Source organism: Rhipicephalus microplus, chromosome X, assembly GCF_043290135.1.
Source record: "Rhipicephalus microplus isolate Deutch F79 chromosome X, USDA_Rmic, whole genome shotgun sequence".
Classification (NCBI taxonomy): Eukaryota; Metazoa; Arthropoda; class Arachnida; order Ixodida; family Ixodidae; genus Rhipicephalus; species Rhipicephalus microplus.
The window spans coordinates 365,984,169-366,000,157 of NC_134710.1; the positions used below are offsets into that span (position 1 = coordinate 365,984,169).

Genomic DNA, 15,989 nt, shown 5'->3' on the forward strand with positions numbered 1-15,989 from the left:
ACGACACTTCTCACAAACGCCTCGTTGTTTGGCCCGTAGGCTTCGAGAGCGTATTTCATGCCACAATAACTCGCGCGTGCTACGTCCGATTCAAGTGCAATCGGAAATCGCTCAACAAAGAGTCGAGCTGCAGCCGTCGCAATAACAGCGACGACGGAGAGCGGCAACACGTGGCGGGAAACCCACGCGGGGGCGCTGCCAGCGTACAGCGTGCCGAAAGAAAAAGAACGTCGGGTCCGCGCGCGAGTCGCTAGGGTCACCACTGCGCGACCGCATTTTCCCCGGGGAGTGCAGGGGCGACACGCTGCCCGCGGTGTGGCCTCCCTGTTCACCTCGAACTGTTCCTGCGACTTCAACGGCTGTTACGATAACCCGGCACACTGTTTCCACAGACGGCACAATGGACTGGGACAGTGACAGATCGCGTGGTGCCGGCACTGGCTCTCGGCACCAGCGGTGACAGTCTTTCGCGCGGAAGCCGGCTCCAGCGGTCGCGCCGTTGCAAGAGTGCAAGACGCCGCGTTTGGTGCGCGCTGAAGGCGCACGCCGTGGTGCCAAGTCATGGTCAGACCTGGAAGAATCCTGCAGCTTCCCACGTGACCGACGCCACTGCAAGTAAGTTGAGTCATGGTTATCTCGCGCAAAGTAAGACTAGCTTTCTCCTGCGTTGATGCCTGCTGTGAAACCGTAATAAATTATAAGGAGTGCGTATCTAGTAAAAAACAGCTTGCCCACTCAAACTTACTTCGAATATTAAGCCATGGCAGGCGTGTTTCTAAAGCGGGCGTAGAACAGCGCATCATTTTTTTTTCTTTTTGATCAAAGACTTCAGCAAAATCAGACGTGATGAACACGCCTGATTTCGCTTTTCCCATGCGTCACTAACATTTTTCGCTGTCAATGTAACAAGGCTGCATTTGATTGTATCGTAATCGAAGTTCTCACGGATATCTGTAAGCGTTTATCTATCGTCCTGTGAAGGAATTCGTTTTCGAACTTTTGATACGAACTTACGCTATCTTCTGTTTGCGTAAAGTAACACGTAATGCAGTGTACCGTTGTGAGATCTCTAACAGCCCTTTAGCGTCAATAAAGTAAGCCATTGATAAAGGTCGCTTGAGACACAAATCATTCTCAAAGTTTCACAGATATTAAGAATGTGGCGTTCGTCTTTTTTTTTTCCGCAATGGTAGAATCACAGGCTTTTTTTGCTTGTGGGCAGCGACAAGTTGCCCGACCGCTACTTCAATGTAAGGTTATCCCCATCATTACACCTAACGCTGAAAGACGTTCAAGAATAATTTATGCATCAACTCCACACCTATATGTTAAAGCAAGCCATCCATTGATAAAGCTTACCAAACTTCAATGTGATAGTCTTAAAATAAAAATGTGTGCGCAAGACTAATGGGCTCATGTTTTTTTTTTTTGTGTGCGTATTAGTGTCCGATATAATCCGCGCAGTAATGAAAATATTCGAGCACGTGCAAATTTCAAGCAGGAGATGAGATAAACGACGCAATGTGTTTACTACAATTGGATGTATTGCGAACTATTTTGAGTGTAACAGCTGAACAAATACTTTCAAGTAGGCCATGGTATCGGTTGGCGGGAACGGGTACCAGTGCGCGAGGTATTCACGCAAACAAGGCTCTGTCCGCATTATCCTGCAACCCCACTTTCGCAAAACACTGTGAAACGGACCATAATAAGTGCCCACGTAACTTGCCCGGGTGTGTCATTCAGCGTAATCATAGGGAAAACTGTGCTCAGGCGAACCATTGCGCTTCGTTGGATGTCACAAAATCTGCAGAGACATGCATGGTAATGCAATATCTTATGTGTTTTACCGCGACAACGTCCAAGGGCTCCCTAACAGCTCCTGCAAATACAAAGAACATGCGCGTTATTCTGTACGGGCATTTCCCCTCTTTTCGGCACAATTCATGATGCCAGCAGTCTGTTTGTGTGACGTCATGAGGAACGTAAGTTCTCATGTGGTCCATATGCCAGGGCTATCAATAGTGAATTGTGTTCTGTCCTGCTTTTTTATGCTGTAGCATGTCTGTTCTGCCATCTTTCGCATGATTATTGTGTGCAATCAACTGATTTCGCTTCGCTTTGTGTGTGTTTGACTGGGCAAGCGATAGAAACCACACGTATCTCAAAAGTGCGAAATCATAGTAAGTTCATCGCTTACTACTCGCGTTTCCCCGTGTCTTATGCTGGAAGAAGTGACGAGGACGAGATAGCGCTTGTAGGAAAAGTAGTGAAGGCGAGAAAAAAGCCACTTGTTCGTCTTCTTGATTGATTGACATGTGGGGTTTAACGTCCCAAGACCACCATATGAATATGAGAGACGCCGTAGTGAAGGGCTTCAAAAATTTGGACCAATTGGGGCCCTTTAACGTGCACGTTGTGTACATATATTGCCCAAAAAGAAGTGAAACTCACTCAGCAATGATACATTGCGCTTCGGACTCACCCGAACTCCGACTCACCAAAATATTTCTGAGCCGGACGCCTTCGTACTCACACTTACGCAAATTCTTTCAACTGGACTTGCTCGAACTCAAACTCATCAAAATATTGCTCACCCGGGCTCACTCAGAAAGCGACACGGCTTGATCTGAATCTGAGTAGGTCTGAGAGAGTCGACTGATGAAGGAGTTTGTCGACCGATGGAAAGTGTGTGTAACACTTAACACAGGGCTGCGCACATGCGTCAACAATTGAAACTCTTCTTCTGATGCAGTAGCGATACTTATTATCATTGTACTTGAATGCCGTGTTTCTGCGGGTTGCTTTCACCTTAAAGTTAATTTCGTGTTACTGTTAACTAGCGCGATTTTAGAGAGACCATTCATGTGCGCGATTTTAACATTCTCCTCATAGTGTTATGCATCAACCTTCAGTGTAACACGTGTATGCAGGGAAATGAGGCCTGCCAATTTTTTTTTTAATTTCTTCGCTTTCTCATCATCAGTTCGCTTCAGTATTATATATATATATATATATATATATATATATATATATATATATATATATATATATATATATATATATATATATATATATATATATATATATATATATATATATATATATATATATATATATGTGTATTGTACGGAAGCATAGTGGCGCCAGCTCTGTGCCAGCGTGAAAGAAGACGTTGACGTCCGTATGGGGCTCGTGCTTGCCGGGTTCCTGCCTGTACCAGCTTGTTGCGGCTAACGTTACCCAGCACCTCCACCAAATGCAACGAGCAAGGTTGCGTAAAAACACAGGTTATTATTCCAGAAACGTCCGAACCTACGACCTTCGAACAACGCGTACGATGCTCTAGCCACTGAGCTATCACGGCATCGAACGCGTTGTTCGAAGGTCGTAGGTTCGATTCCCGCTCCCGGCAAGTTATATTTTCACCCACTTTTCTTTCTTCTCATTTACATTACAATCGGCCTAATAACTTCCCCTATACCTTCCTTGGCATTATTGTCTGTTAGATCTCATTAATATTGTGTCAATAACATGGAAAAACGAGCCCTTAGGTATACACTTCTTTTCCTTATATATATATAACCTCACCACGTTGGTCTAGTGGCCAAGGTACTTGGCTGCTGACCCAAGGTCACGGGGTCGAATGCCGGCTGCGGCGGCTGCATTTCCGATGGAGGCGGAAACGTTGTAGGTCGTCGTGTGCTCAGATTTTGGCGCGTGTTAAAGAACCTCAGGTGGTCGAAATTTACGGAGCCCTCCACTACGGCGTCTCTCATGTCTCTCTTAATCATATGGTGGTTTTGGGACGTTACGCCTATCACAGAAACACACACGCACACACACACACACACACACACACACACACACACACACATATATATATATATATATATATATATATATATATATATATGTGTGTGTGTGTGTGTGTGTGTGTGTGTGTGTGTGTGTGTCTGCGTGTGTATAGTTTCAATAAATATTTTCAATCATTGGTTTAAATATGCGCAAGAACGTCACAGGGAAAAACAACATTTATTCTGAATGTTCAGCCGGGGACGAGCGTTTATCATATGCACAGGTGGCAAATTTCAGGCTGATATTTTGCAGTGATTAGGATATAATACTTCCAAAAAGATTGATATGTGGGGTTTAACGTCCCAAAACCACAATACGATTATGAGAGACGCCGTAGTGGAGGGCTCCGGAAATTTAGACCACCTGGGGTTCTTTAACGTGCACCCAAATCTGAGCACACGGGCCTACAACATTTCCGCCTCTATCGGAAATGCAGCCGCCGCAGCCGGGATTCGAACCCGTGCCCTGCGGCTCAGCAGGCGAGTACCTTAGCCACTAGACCACCGCGGCGGGGCATACTTCCAAAAAAAACATAGACAGACAGTCACACTGAAGGAATTTCTTCGCAGACGACAGCTATATTGTTTCGACAAAAGAAAACTTTACACTACTGAGATTTGCAACAATTGACAATGAGGTTTATGTATGTGAGTTACTACAAAGGATCAAGTGAGCGTTTTCAAAGCCAACTCAAAAGTTTCATCACCCATGTCCCTATTACATTATATTAAAGTTGTTGAATTTTTCCTACTTCTGAACAAACATATACATCGGCGCTAGACGTGGTTTCATTAATAACTTAATATTAACATGTTCAGACTTTTAGCCCTTTCGCTTATAAACAATACCTTCATAGATATATCGCTTGCGACATTCGATTGCATTTCAATAGAAAGTATATGAAATTTTACAAAATGTTAACTGAAGCTCAACAAAATCATTCTCAAGCATTCAGAAAACATGCGACATGAAAAAAGGATGTTTTTTGCAAATAGCAGTAAAGTTGAATTCGCGAGGAAATGAGCCTGATTGTCTGCAAAACTTTATCTTCTTGTAAAAAAAGCAGGCAAGAGTCTTTTCTGTTTTTTATTGCAATTACATTACCGACCACTTACTCCTTTCTTTTGATTACAGTGCTGCTAAAGCTTAGTCCACATAATGGTTAAACTGCGAGTGCCCTTTCACGAACGGTGGGGTCATTTGAGTCAGGGGGAATCTGGAAAATCCCGAACATTGCCGCTTTCTCGCGAAACGAACGGACAACAAGCAAGCAAAAAAAATAAAAGAAAACAATGGCTCAGTCTTTAGGTGATTCCAGCCGTGCACTGATGCAGCATGCATAGACCGCGAAAGAAATTCATGGAAGAATCAGCGAAAGACGGCGAAAGAAATTCATGGAAGCCTTATCATGTAGCCGCCGATCGATCGCACATTGCCGTGAGCGTGCTCCTTCTCTGCGTATATCGTGGCAGCGAATTCAACTGAGCAAAAACGTAGCAGTTTGAAAGTACGTGCGCGGATCTCAAGGTCGCCGATGCCGATTCTGGCTATGGTGAGCCGGCTCTGAAGTCTTGTACAAGCAGCGGTGCTGTAGCAAGCAATGTAGCGAGAGAGTAAACAGTTTCTCGTCAGCACGTGTTGAGTGTTCGTGTGCTAATTAACGAATTCTCATTCATCATCGGACATGTGCATGGGCGTGCGCATAGGGTGGGTGAAGGGGTATGAGCTATCCCAATAACATTCAAGGAGTGCCAGGTCTACCCTAGGAATTTACTTAGTCGCCTCCTTTCCATCATTGCCAAAAATGTGTGGGCTTACGACCACGCATGTTGTGGACGACTATGATGACTGAGAGTCCCTGATGTTGCATGCTAAGTATATTTGCTTCACGCCTTTACCGATAAACAACTTTAAGAGCGCGAAAGAGAAGAACACCCTGGCAGACACTCGGGCAGAGCGCTGAACACACAACTGTTTTATTGCTTTGAACCCGAAGCCGTTTTACGTCGCGCCTCAAAATCTTTCACAAGTATGAACCAACTCTCCCAAGCGTCTGTTTTAGCTAAGTTTATTTCTACTAATAATGCAAAAAACGAGGAAGACAAGGAAACTGTACTCTCAAACGCTGATATTATTATTGTGCTGAGTTCGCCTTGGTGTTACAGCGCTTCGGTTCTGGGCTGCAGACCAGAAGGTCGCGTGTTCGATCTCAGCCGCGTTGGTCGAACTTCGATGCAAGCGAAAGACTAGAGGCATGTGTGTTATGCTATGTCAATGCACGTGAAAGGGAACCAGATGGTCGAAATTTCCACACCCCTGCACTACGGCTTGCCCCATAATAATATTGTGGTTTAGGTACGCAAAGCCCGAGGTCATATTATTATTGTTTTAATGCAGTTAGGGCGTGACGCACGTATGCGCATTTTCAGGCTGAATATAGAAATATTTTTGCCCTCCTCTAATTTCTGTTAGACATTCGCTTGGTCGAAGTCATCACTCCAAATGAGAACGGTAACCAGCGCACCTGCGGCCTGAATAAGAGAGTCTGGCCAGGAGACCACGCCGGTTAATGTAGTAAACCAGGTCGGTCCTCGTGAAATACACGCCGTGTTAAGTAAGGTGCTCGCAATGCCACGCCACTCGCTCAGTGAGAGAGGGGGAGCGTAGGCGCCCCTCTTGCCCTCCTCTCTTTCCGTGGCTCACGTTCGTGCGTGTCGTCGACGTGAGAGGGACCGACTCTGAAAACGTGGTAGGCGGTGGGCTCTGACCTGAGTTTGACCTCGCGAGATTCCGCTACGTGACATCGGGCCTCGCGTGGCTCCCTTCCGCTTTCTCGCTGGCCTTCTCTCTCGTCGCGCCGCACCCTGTTCATTGTTTTTTTTTTTTGCGCAGATGTTGTTAGCACTGTGGCGACCGAGGAGAGATTCATAAGGAAAAAGAAGAGAGTGAGGCGCATTTCAAGCGGCGATTGATTGCTTTACCCATATATTCGGTTATGCGAATGCCACCCAAGATTTCTTTGTGGGGGGGGGGGTATCACGTTAATTGCCTGAAACCATTTCGAAGCGGATGAATGCGGTGATTTACGGCCGCCACTCCCTCGTGAACGATGGCGTAGCTCTTTCCGAGCCCATTGCGTAAACGCGGGGCTCGGAAGGCAACTAATGTGGTCGGCCACAGTTTCTCCTTTGCCATTATCACCTATGAGGCTTCGGCGAAAAAATCAAATACACGACGCATATGCTTTCGTGTGAAGCAGGTTCCCAGCATTTCTTTTTCAGTGTTAGCTCATCTCATTAACTACCCCCCCCCCTCCACTCCCACTGTGTGGCGATCCAGGGCAACGCGGTTTAGTTTTCTTGCCCCTATTACACACAATCCTCTTTCCACCAATTTTTGAAGCTCTTATTTACATGGCCAGACGAAAGGAAAATCTGGTGGTCCTTCATACCAAAAAAACTATCGTTCCCTTGGACGACTACGTTTCACAAAAATATACAAATTCGGGAAATCCCAATTGAACTCACAACTGATGTACTAAATATGACAAAGCAAACGCACTGGCCAAATAAAAATTAAGACTTATGGAAAGGCGTAACTGATAGCTGATAAAGTCTTTAATCGACCATCGAACGAACCCGGAGATGAACAACGAGGCCACGCGTTTTAGCTTCCCTGGTGAACCATCTGCACAGAGTGCTTTGGCCATGCTGTTTAAGCGAAGCGTATATTGACTCTGCTGTGTCAATTCGTTGATTGATTAATTGATTGATTGATTGGTTGATTGATTTGTGGGGTTTAACGTCACAAAACCACGATTTGATTATGAGAGACGCCGTAGTTGAGGGTTCCGGAAATTTCAACCACCTAGGGTTCTTTACCGTGCACCCAAATCTGAGCACACAGGCCTACAACATTTCCGCCTCCATCGAAAATGCAGCCGCCGCCGCCGGGATTTGATCCCGCGACCTGCGGGTCAGCAGCCGAGTACCTTAGCCACTAGACCACTGTGTCGGTTCGTGATCGTGCTTCAAATAAGCTTTCTCACCTACAGTCAGTGTGCCCCAAACGAATAATAAATGAAACAAAATAATTTTTTTTTGTTTAGAAGGCTCAACCAGTATCTCCCTGTTCTAAAAGTGGGCACCTTAAATACCAGGCGCCATGCCATTGCTTTCTTAATGTGAACTGAACTCAAGCATTTGAGTATGCTTTACTGATGGTGCAACAAAAAATTCGGAAGCAGTGCTTTTACTGTGAGTGCTTCATTGAAATATATAATGTTGGCGGACTAAAAGCGACCTGCTGAACACTGCATACGGTCGATATCTACAATTGTACATTTCATTCCTACTTTAATTGCTAACCAGTGTTTCCATGATTGCTTGGAAAATTCACCGTCACAGTGCTCCGTACAGATAGTTCCCAAGCCCAGCTAAATTGTGTTGCCCAGTGTTTATCACTAGGTTATATCCAATGGTTCATTAAAGTCATTCTGACTTTCTTGTTACGTCTTTCTAGAAATCTTATTTTTGTTAGGCCATACGAATGCTGAAAAGAACATGAAATACGTCAAGCCGATTCACCAAGAAAACAGTGTTTACTGGCTGGCCCCTACCTAGACACAAAGGAAGAAAAGAACAAGCAATACGCAAAACGTCAGACACGCCCACGCCTAGCTTTGCGTGCTGCCATTTCTCCGATTGGGATAGGGCTATTCAACGTTTTTGTTTTTTCAGCGTGGCTGTAGTGTGATAAATTATGGCATTCTGGGTTATCCATGTCACCGTAGCCGCATGGTGTTCTTTGGTAAGTGAACGCGAACATGAAGTCTCGACTTGATTGGTGTTGTCCAGCTTCGGCATCTCCTTGATGCATCACCTCTGTAAGATACTGCCGTCTAGACAGAAGCTCGCAAGGTAGATGCAAATGCGAGTTACGTGGCTGCACGCTTTTTGACATTGACGACAATAATCGGCCATTGAGAGGGAGGTGCTTTACTGTTTGAAGCGGAGTTGGGTTACATTACAACGCGTACTTATAAAGGGAGATTATTTCAAGAATAAAACATCGCCACGGGGGTCTAATGGTTAAGGTGTTCGGCTGCTGGTCGCTGGAACGAATCCCGGCCGTGGTGGCTGCATTTTCGATGTAGGCCAAAATGCTTGAGGGCCGTGTGATGCGATTCCCAGGGGGCTCAAATTTTCGGAACTTTCACTACTGTGTCTCTCATAATCATATGATGGTTTGGGGACGTATAACCCCAACTATTATTTTAAAGAAGAAAAATGTGCGGGCAGTGGGGAAACTAAAGAAACGACGGAGCATGTTTTCATAATATGTGCAGATATCCTACCGGGCGTGTGTATGGTGCATACGCAGTGTGTACCCATTATATGAAAGTAACACAAAAAGTCACCTCCCTAACAGGCTGCGGAGATGGTTGACCAGTGAAGCAGAAAGGGGTGGGTCTTGTAGACACCACTGGGTTCATCATCGACCCATTTCATTCTGCGAGCTGTTCATTCATCTGCACAGCGTCTTGGTAATACTCAGCGCATTGATTAATTGATATGTGGGGTTTAACGTCCCAAAAATAATACTCAGCGCAAAATGATGTACTTGATACACAGCGCAAAATACTCCCGAGGCATGCGCTTCTCAACCCTTATTTAACAAAAAGGGCTGGCTTAACAAAAAGGTGTGATGTCTGAGTTTTCCAAGACTAAGCAACTGGTTTGTTAGTCCAGAGCCTCCTATATTTTATGATTGTCAGCCAGATGCACTTGATTTAGCCGTTCACCATCCTCTCCTTAAGCCATTTCCTGCTCTCGTCCATCACCTAGTCTCTGCGTGTGCTTTGTGGTCAAGGGGAAGAGGGCCCCTTCTGCAGTGCCTTACGTCGGGAATGATATAAAGCAATATTTGTTCAGTTGTGTGCAGATCCGTGGGGCGGCCTCTTGCTCCTTTCGTGATCACAATGTGGTGGTCACGCTGACTCTGTAAGTCATACGGTGTTTTTAGATAGCGTGTCGCCGTTTTTGGCGCTATGCGGGTAACCAATCGGGAAGCGTCAGTGCAACTAAACTGCATGCGCCGACTTTAGGAGCGCTGTGATGCAGCGGCGCCATTGCTTCGAGCCGCAAACAAGGAGCCTGAAGGAACAAATCTAACAGATGGATGGCATTGGTAGAAACGCGTCTATCGCATCTCCGGGGCAAAGCGCTCAAAAGCACGTGGGACGCGAGCTGCGCGACCCTCATATAGCACCGCATTACGACCACTCCCTGAATTAAGGCGGACCGATGGCTCTCCTTAAGAATTCCGCGTTTGCAATGACATTGAAATAAAGGAGATGTTGGTTAGTCTTTAACATTTTCCTTCTTAGCGGACTCTCCTAGACACGTAGAATGGGTTTGCGCAACGAACATCTAATTTGACCGTCAGCGCTCGTCGGGTGCTGCTTTAGTGGCTCGTTTTGTCACGATGTCCATTAAGCATATGCAATCATATCAATAAGCCATGTTTTCGGTTCTACAGAATGAGATATGCTGGATTCGAATAACAGAAGTGACATTTTTCGGAAAAGGGGTGGTGTTCTTCGTAACATCTTCAGGAATGGTTTTGCGCAATGAACGTATGATTGATGGTCAGCGATCGTTTCATATTCCTTTAGTGTCTCGTTTTGTCGCAATGTTCATTAAGCGTATGCAGCCATATCAACAGGCCAATTTTTCGATTCTACAGAATACGATGTGCTAGATTCGACTAACTGAGTGACATTTCTTGGAAAAGTGGCTGTGTAAGTCAAGAATTGACTGTGTTTTTTTACTGGAGTTTTAGGACAAAAAAAGAAATTATCTACACTGTGACGTATTCGCAATTGAAGAGTGAGAAAGCGCATGATGCAACACCAAGATTCGACCTTATATTTCTCCTATTGATGGCGCTAGCGTAAGTGAATAAGCGAAAAGTCGTAAATGGATTCCTGTGGTATTCTTGCACCGTGAACGATGCTCGCTAACTTTTCATGTTATTATTGCAGTAAGCGAAGCAAAATAAAAAAGACAGAGATACACATCCCATTCGCACGCAGAGAGGCATAGTTCATGCTCATTGAAACTGTTTTTATTGCAGTGCTCGATAGAAACAGTATATTTATCATGCGATAAGTTTGCTTGTTTTCTTTCTTCGGTTAGAGAACCAAGCTTGTTGCAGCCCCCCCCCCCCCCACAAAAAAGAACAAGAACACTATAATTTATGCGTTCGAAAATTCTCATTGATGATTATTTAAATGGTTTTCTAATTTCAATCGATACACAATCGGTTGACAGAAAAACGAATGTCTTTTCTACTACATTATACACGCATGGCATCTCGCCGCAATGCGCTTGGTCCTTTTCGTGCTGCGACGCTTTAAAGCGACACTCTCGTCACTACAGGTAATTCAATTATTTATTTCCATCCATTTCTTCAGTCTTTAGGAAGGAGGTCGACGATGACGCCATCAAACAGTGTGCCCGCGAAAGCTACAGGCGATTGATTGATTGATTGATATGTGGCGTTTAACGTCCCAAAACCACTATATGATTATGAGAGACGCCGTAGTGGAGGGCTCCGGAAATTTCGACCACCTGGGGTTCTTTAACGTGCACCCAAATCTGAGCACACGGGCCTACAACATTTCCGCCTCCATCGGAAATGCAGCCGCCGCAGCCGGGATTCGAACCCGCGCCCTGCGGGTCAGCAGCCGAGTACCTTAGCCACTAGACCACCGCGGCGGGGCAACGCTACAGGCGAGTGACGTGACAATCTCTCATCTCCGTACCACGCCACATAGCGACACATGCAACAGGGTTTCCCCTTTCCTCGCCATGGCTACGGTGTCGGAAAGTGCCTGACTGTTCGTCGTCGCCGTCTTCTCAAGGTTAACGCCGAGCATTTCCTCTTTCCATTCCGGGTCCTGCGTAAACGCACTGCTTGGCAGACGGTATCGAGCGACAACCAAATGTCGGGGCGCTGGCACATGCACGCATTTGTTGGCACGTATGGGCATTGTCTGCGACCTTCATTAAAACGCCCAGTGCTTCCGATTGACGCGCATAGACAGAAAGGCAGGTGTGATGAAGTGGGTAGAAGGAAAAAAGCAGATAGGGGCGTGTCATTTGCTCTGTAGTTATCACTTTTTATTTTTCACGTACCATCACGGAATATCATGTATATGCTTTGTCTATTATTATTTTTCTTTTTATTATTGTTTTCAGTCATCAGTGCAGTTAAGGGTACAAATGCTGGGTCGCGATCATGCAGGACCACGAGATATTTCAATAAGCGTGCAGTCGGCAGTAGAGGGTCTTCTAAGCAAAGAGTGCCCTACTTTGGCAGGGTGGCGGCTCCTATTGAAGCTCTGGTGCGCTTACCAGAGTAAGCATTTTGCGAGTTTCTTGCATTTAGCTTTCGTCCTTTCCCAATTCGATTATGGCGGTGGGTGAAAAAAAACTTTGCGTTGCATGCCATATATTAAAGGCTGCGATGTTCAAGAAAGAGAATAATTTTTTTTTATGCAGGCAGTTTGAGCAAAGCTTAGTTGGCACAGTGAAGCATGGACCCGTAATTGCTCGTACTCCCCGTCGACCGACAAGTCTATCATCGAAACTCGCGGTTTCATCTTCGAAAGTACACGCTTTCTTGGGATGTCCCACGACTTTCTGGACACGATGGGGCGCAGGCTGCGCCGATATATATGTAGGTGGGCGTGTTTCAGCTATGCGGATGCGCGGCTTGGCATGGTGGTGCGGTGTCCGGTCGTTGGACGACGCGATGCTTGCTTCATCTCTCTCTTTTTTTTTCTTTTCGCATTTCTCCATACTCCCTCTTTCTCATTTTTCCGTGCTATGCCTTACACTCTACATGAACGCTCGCCTCGGGATTGGTATGCAGCTTCAAAGCCCGCCTCGTGAAAAACTTTTCGTTTTCGACAAGAATTTTGATCTTTCTTTTTCTGTCTTTTTGCTGTTTTTTTTTCTCTGAATCGTTCTTTATTTCTCTTTGTGTGTATTTGTTCCCCGAGTTGTTACAGGCCATATCGTAGCGGTGTGTGGTGGAATTTTGTGGCGCATGCTTGTTCATGATGATAGTTTTTGGGCACGATCACACCATTTACGCTGAGCTAGGTCAGCTTCGCTACTTAAAAAATGGTTACGCAAGTATCGAACGTTCAATATCAGGTGTCCTCTGGTTGAGTTCCTCGGCTATTATAGTTGCTTACCCGAAGATGGTGAATTTGAACCCGTTCACGCTAGTCTCATTTCGATGGAGGCCGACTGTTAGAGGCCCATGTGATGTGTGATGTCAGTGCGTGTCACAGGGACACTAATCTCAAACAATAAATTGGGTTAGATTTTAACTACGCTCAGAAAAATCTGGTGTGGTTAATTTCAAAATAAAAAGTTTGGAAGTAGAGAATGAAATTGGTACAGTTTTGTTTTCAAAATTCGCGCTTAAATCTACGCGTGTGGGGTCATGGATTGCAAAGTGTATTTGTCCTATTCGGGGACGATATTAACAATGGCTAAACGAAATTTCGTGAAACTTGATATAATAGGATAATGGCTCCCTCAAAAGTCATTGTGCTTTATATTTACATAATAGTAGCTACGTAGACCTTGGCAGACGCTTTCGAAATCTGACGTCATGTAATTTGTTCACAAATTTAAAGGTGGCTTTGCCATGCGCACTTTCTCTTGGCGGGTTTGCTGACTTACTGAACGCTTTGTCGTCGCAAGCAAGAAGATATCGGAGTAGTAAAAGAGTAATTCAATATTCATTGCTTCTCTCTTGAATGTCCATTTTAAAACACCTGATGGTGGAAACTTCCGGATCCTTTCAATTCGGCAGTTATGGCTTTGCCAATATCATGGTTTTGACAGGTTAAACCTCAGAATTTACTATTACCATTCCTGTTGCTTTTGTAATTTGCCTTCTTGTAAGTATGAACATATTTCAAAAAGTCTGACTTATCTTTTTCTCAATATTCCGCGTTTCTTAACTTTTATATTTTAAGTAAGCCTTCAATTACTACTTTTTAAGAAAAATACCAGTTACCGAAAGTATTCTGTTATTTTTATTTTGTGTATTTCTGATTCTTCTTTCAAGCTTTAAATGCATTGCTACATTGCCCTGAAAACTGCATTGATTTTATAGACAGTACAATCAAATGTGGTGATATGAAGAGATCCTCCGATGCATCTTCACAAAAGATACGGTGCGCTTTGCAATACGAGCCTATTTAGAAAGGCAGTACAATATCATCGTACAGTGATGGTGCCGAACATGCTTCACATAATAAACCAATACAGCAAACCAGTAAGATACTGAACAGCATATCATGGAATGACAATAGAATATGAAATTCTTGCACAGCCCTCACCCCGCCGCAGTGGTCTAGTGGCTAAGGTACTCGACTGCTCACCTTCAAGTCACGGGATTGAATCTCGGCTACGGTGGCTGCATTTTCGATAGGGGCGAAAATGCTGGAGTAACGTGTGCTCAGATCTGTGTACACGTATGAACCCCAGGTGGACGAAATTTCTGGATTCCTCCACTATGGCGTCTCTCATAGTCATATATTGGCTTTGGGACGTTAAACCCCGCAAAACTATCAATTGTACAGCCCTCAGGTATTGCATTAGTACAATCCTCTATTTCAAGCTTTGTTAACTACTGGCAAAAAAAACTAAAAATCGGCAGACCTTTTATTTCCCACTCTATTTTTTTTTCTGTCTGTTAACTGTTTCTGAAGTATTTTGCTTGGTATTGTGTTACTCGCTTTCCCGCTGATACGACTACATTATAGTTGATTTTATCGGCAGTGGATTTCCGTCGCAACACGAGCCGTTGGAGAGTATGCTTAAGTGTCTGATTTTTTGGGGGAAAATAGTACACACCAGCACGCCACCCCGACACCTGTTATCGAACTGCAGCACCATCACTCACTTCGACCAGAAGCGGCGGCGTGTTTGGTGAGCCACTGCGCCAAACTAGGTCATTTCAGGCGATCGTTAAAAACAGTGAAAGAAAGGGAAAAAAAAAAAGAATAACTGCGGCTCTTCGTTCGCGTCCCCATTTCGCCGGAAATCCGAAGCTACAGACAAGCCGAGGCTCGATGCCAAACCAGGCGTTCAATAGCGACTGCGCCCATATTCAGGGTAGCCACGCGCACGCATTTATTCGCCTCCTAGGGCCCTTCCCAGTATGAAGAAATGGTTCATAGGCAGTAACCGCACATTCCTTATTATTCTAGCTTCCAAGAAAGTGTGCACGTAAGAACCCCAGGTGGTCGAATCACACAGAATCAAATAGATAGACACAGAATCAAACAGATAGACAAGGCGAGAGAGCGAAAGACTTTCGTTCTCGATCTGCCTCTACGCGCATGCACTTGTATTTCATTAAAGTCTTAGCTTTAGCACTGCAGTGTACCATATGTTACCGAACATTCTATTCACCAAAATCTGCAATTTCAGGCCTACGCATTAGACACATCTTCGAACGCGAAAATCGACTATCCACGTCTTGTGTCGGAGGCTCTAAGACGAGCGATGCAAAAAAAAAAATGTAATCATGCGGACACATTACCATGGGACGTTCTCGTGAATTTCAAAAATTGCTAAGTTTTTTATGGCGTCATAATGTACATGACATCACGTGATGACGTCTTGGCAAGACAGTGTTCCTTGCTCAGAGGAGGCTTGATCACAGAGGCCGTGCAAAATGAGTGAAGCTTCTGGCTTAACTGGTTTGGCAAAACCAGGTAAGGTTTTGGCTCTGCTGGTTTAGAAAAATCAGTTAGCCTTTTGGCTCTGCTGGTTTTGCGAAATTGGTCAAGATTTTGGCTCTGCGGGTTTGGTGAAACTTGGTAAGGTTTTGGCTCTGCTTCTTTGGCAAAACCGGTTAAGGTGTCGGCTCTGCTGGTTTGGCAAAGCCGTTTAAGGTTTTGGCTCTACTTGTTTGGAAACCAGTGAAGGTTTTGGTTCTGTTGGTTTGGCAAAACCAGTTAAAGTTTTGGCTCTGCTGGTTTGGCTAAGCCGGTTAAGATATTGGCTCGGCAAGTTTGGCAAAATCAGTTAAGG

The 15,989-nt window shown here is 44.9% G+C and overlaps 1 protein-coding gene across 2 annotated transcripts in view; it reads left to right on the forward strand.

Annotated features, from left to right (window-relative positions):
- Window positions 1-248: 248 nt before the first annotated feature.
- The window catches only part of LOC142776367 (uncharacterized), a 155,516-nt gene continuing 139,775 nt past the window's right edge, over window positions 249-15,989 (forward strand). For both annotated transcript variants that reach the window (XR_012887484.1, XM_075879919.1), the window contains exon 1: window positions 249-615. The gene's annotated coding sequence lies outside the window, so the exon portion shown is untranslated. The remainder of the gene's footprint in view (window positions 616-15,989) is intronic.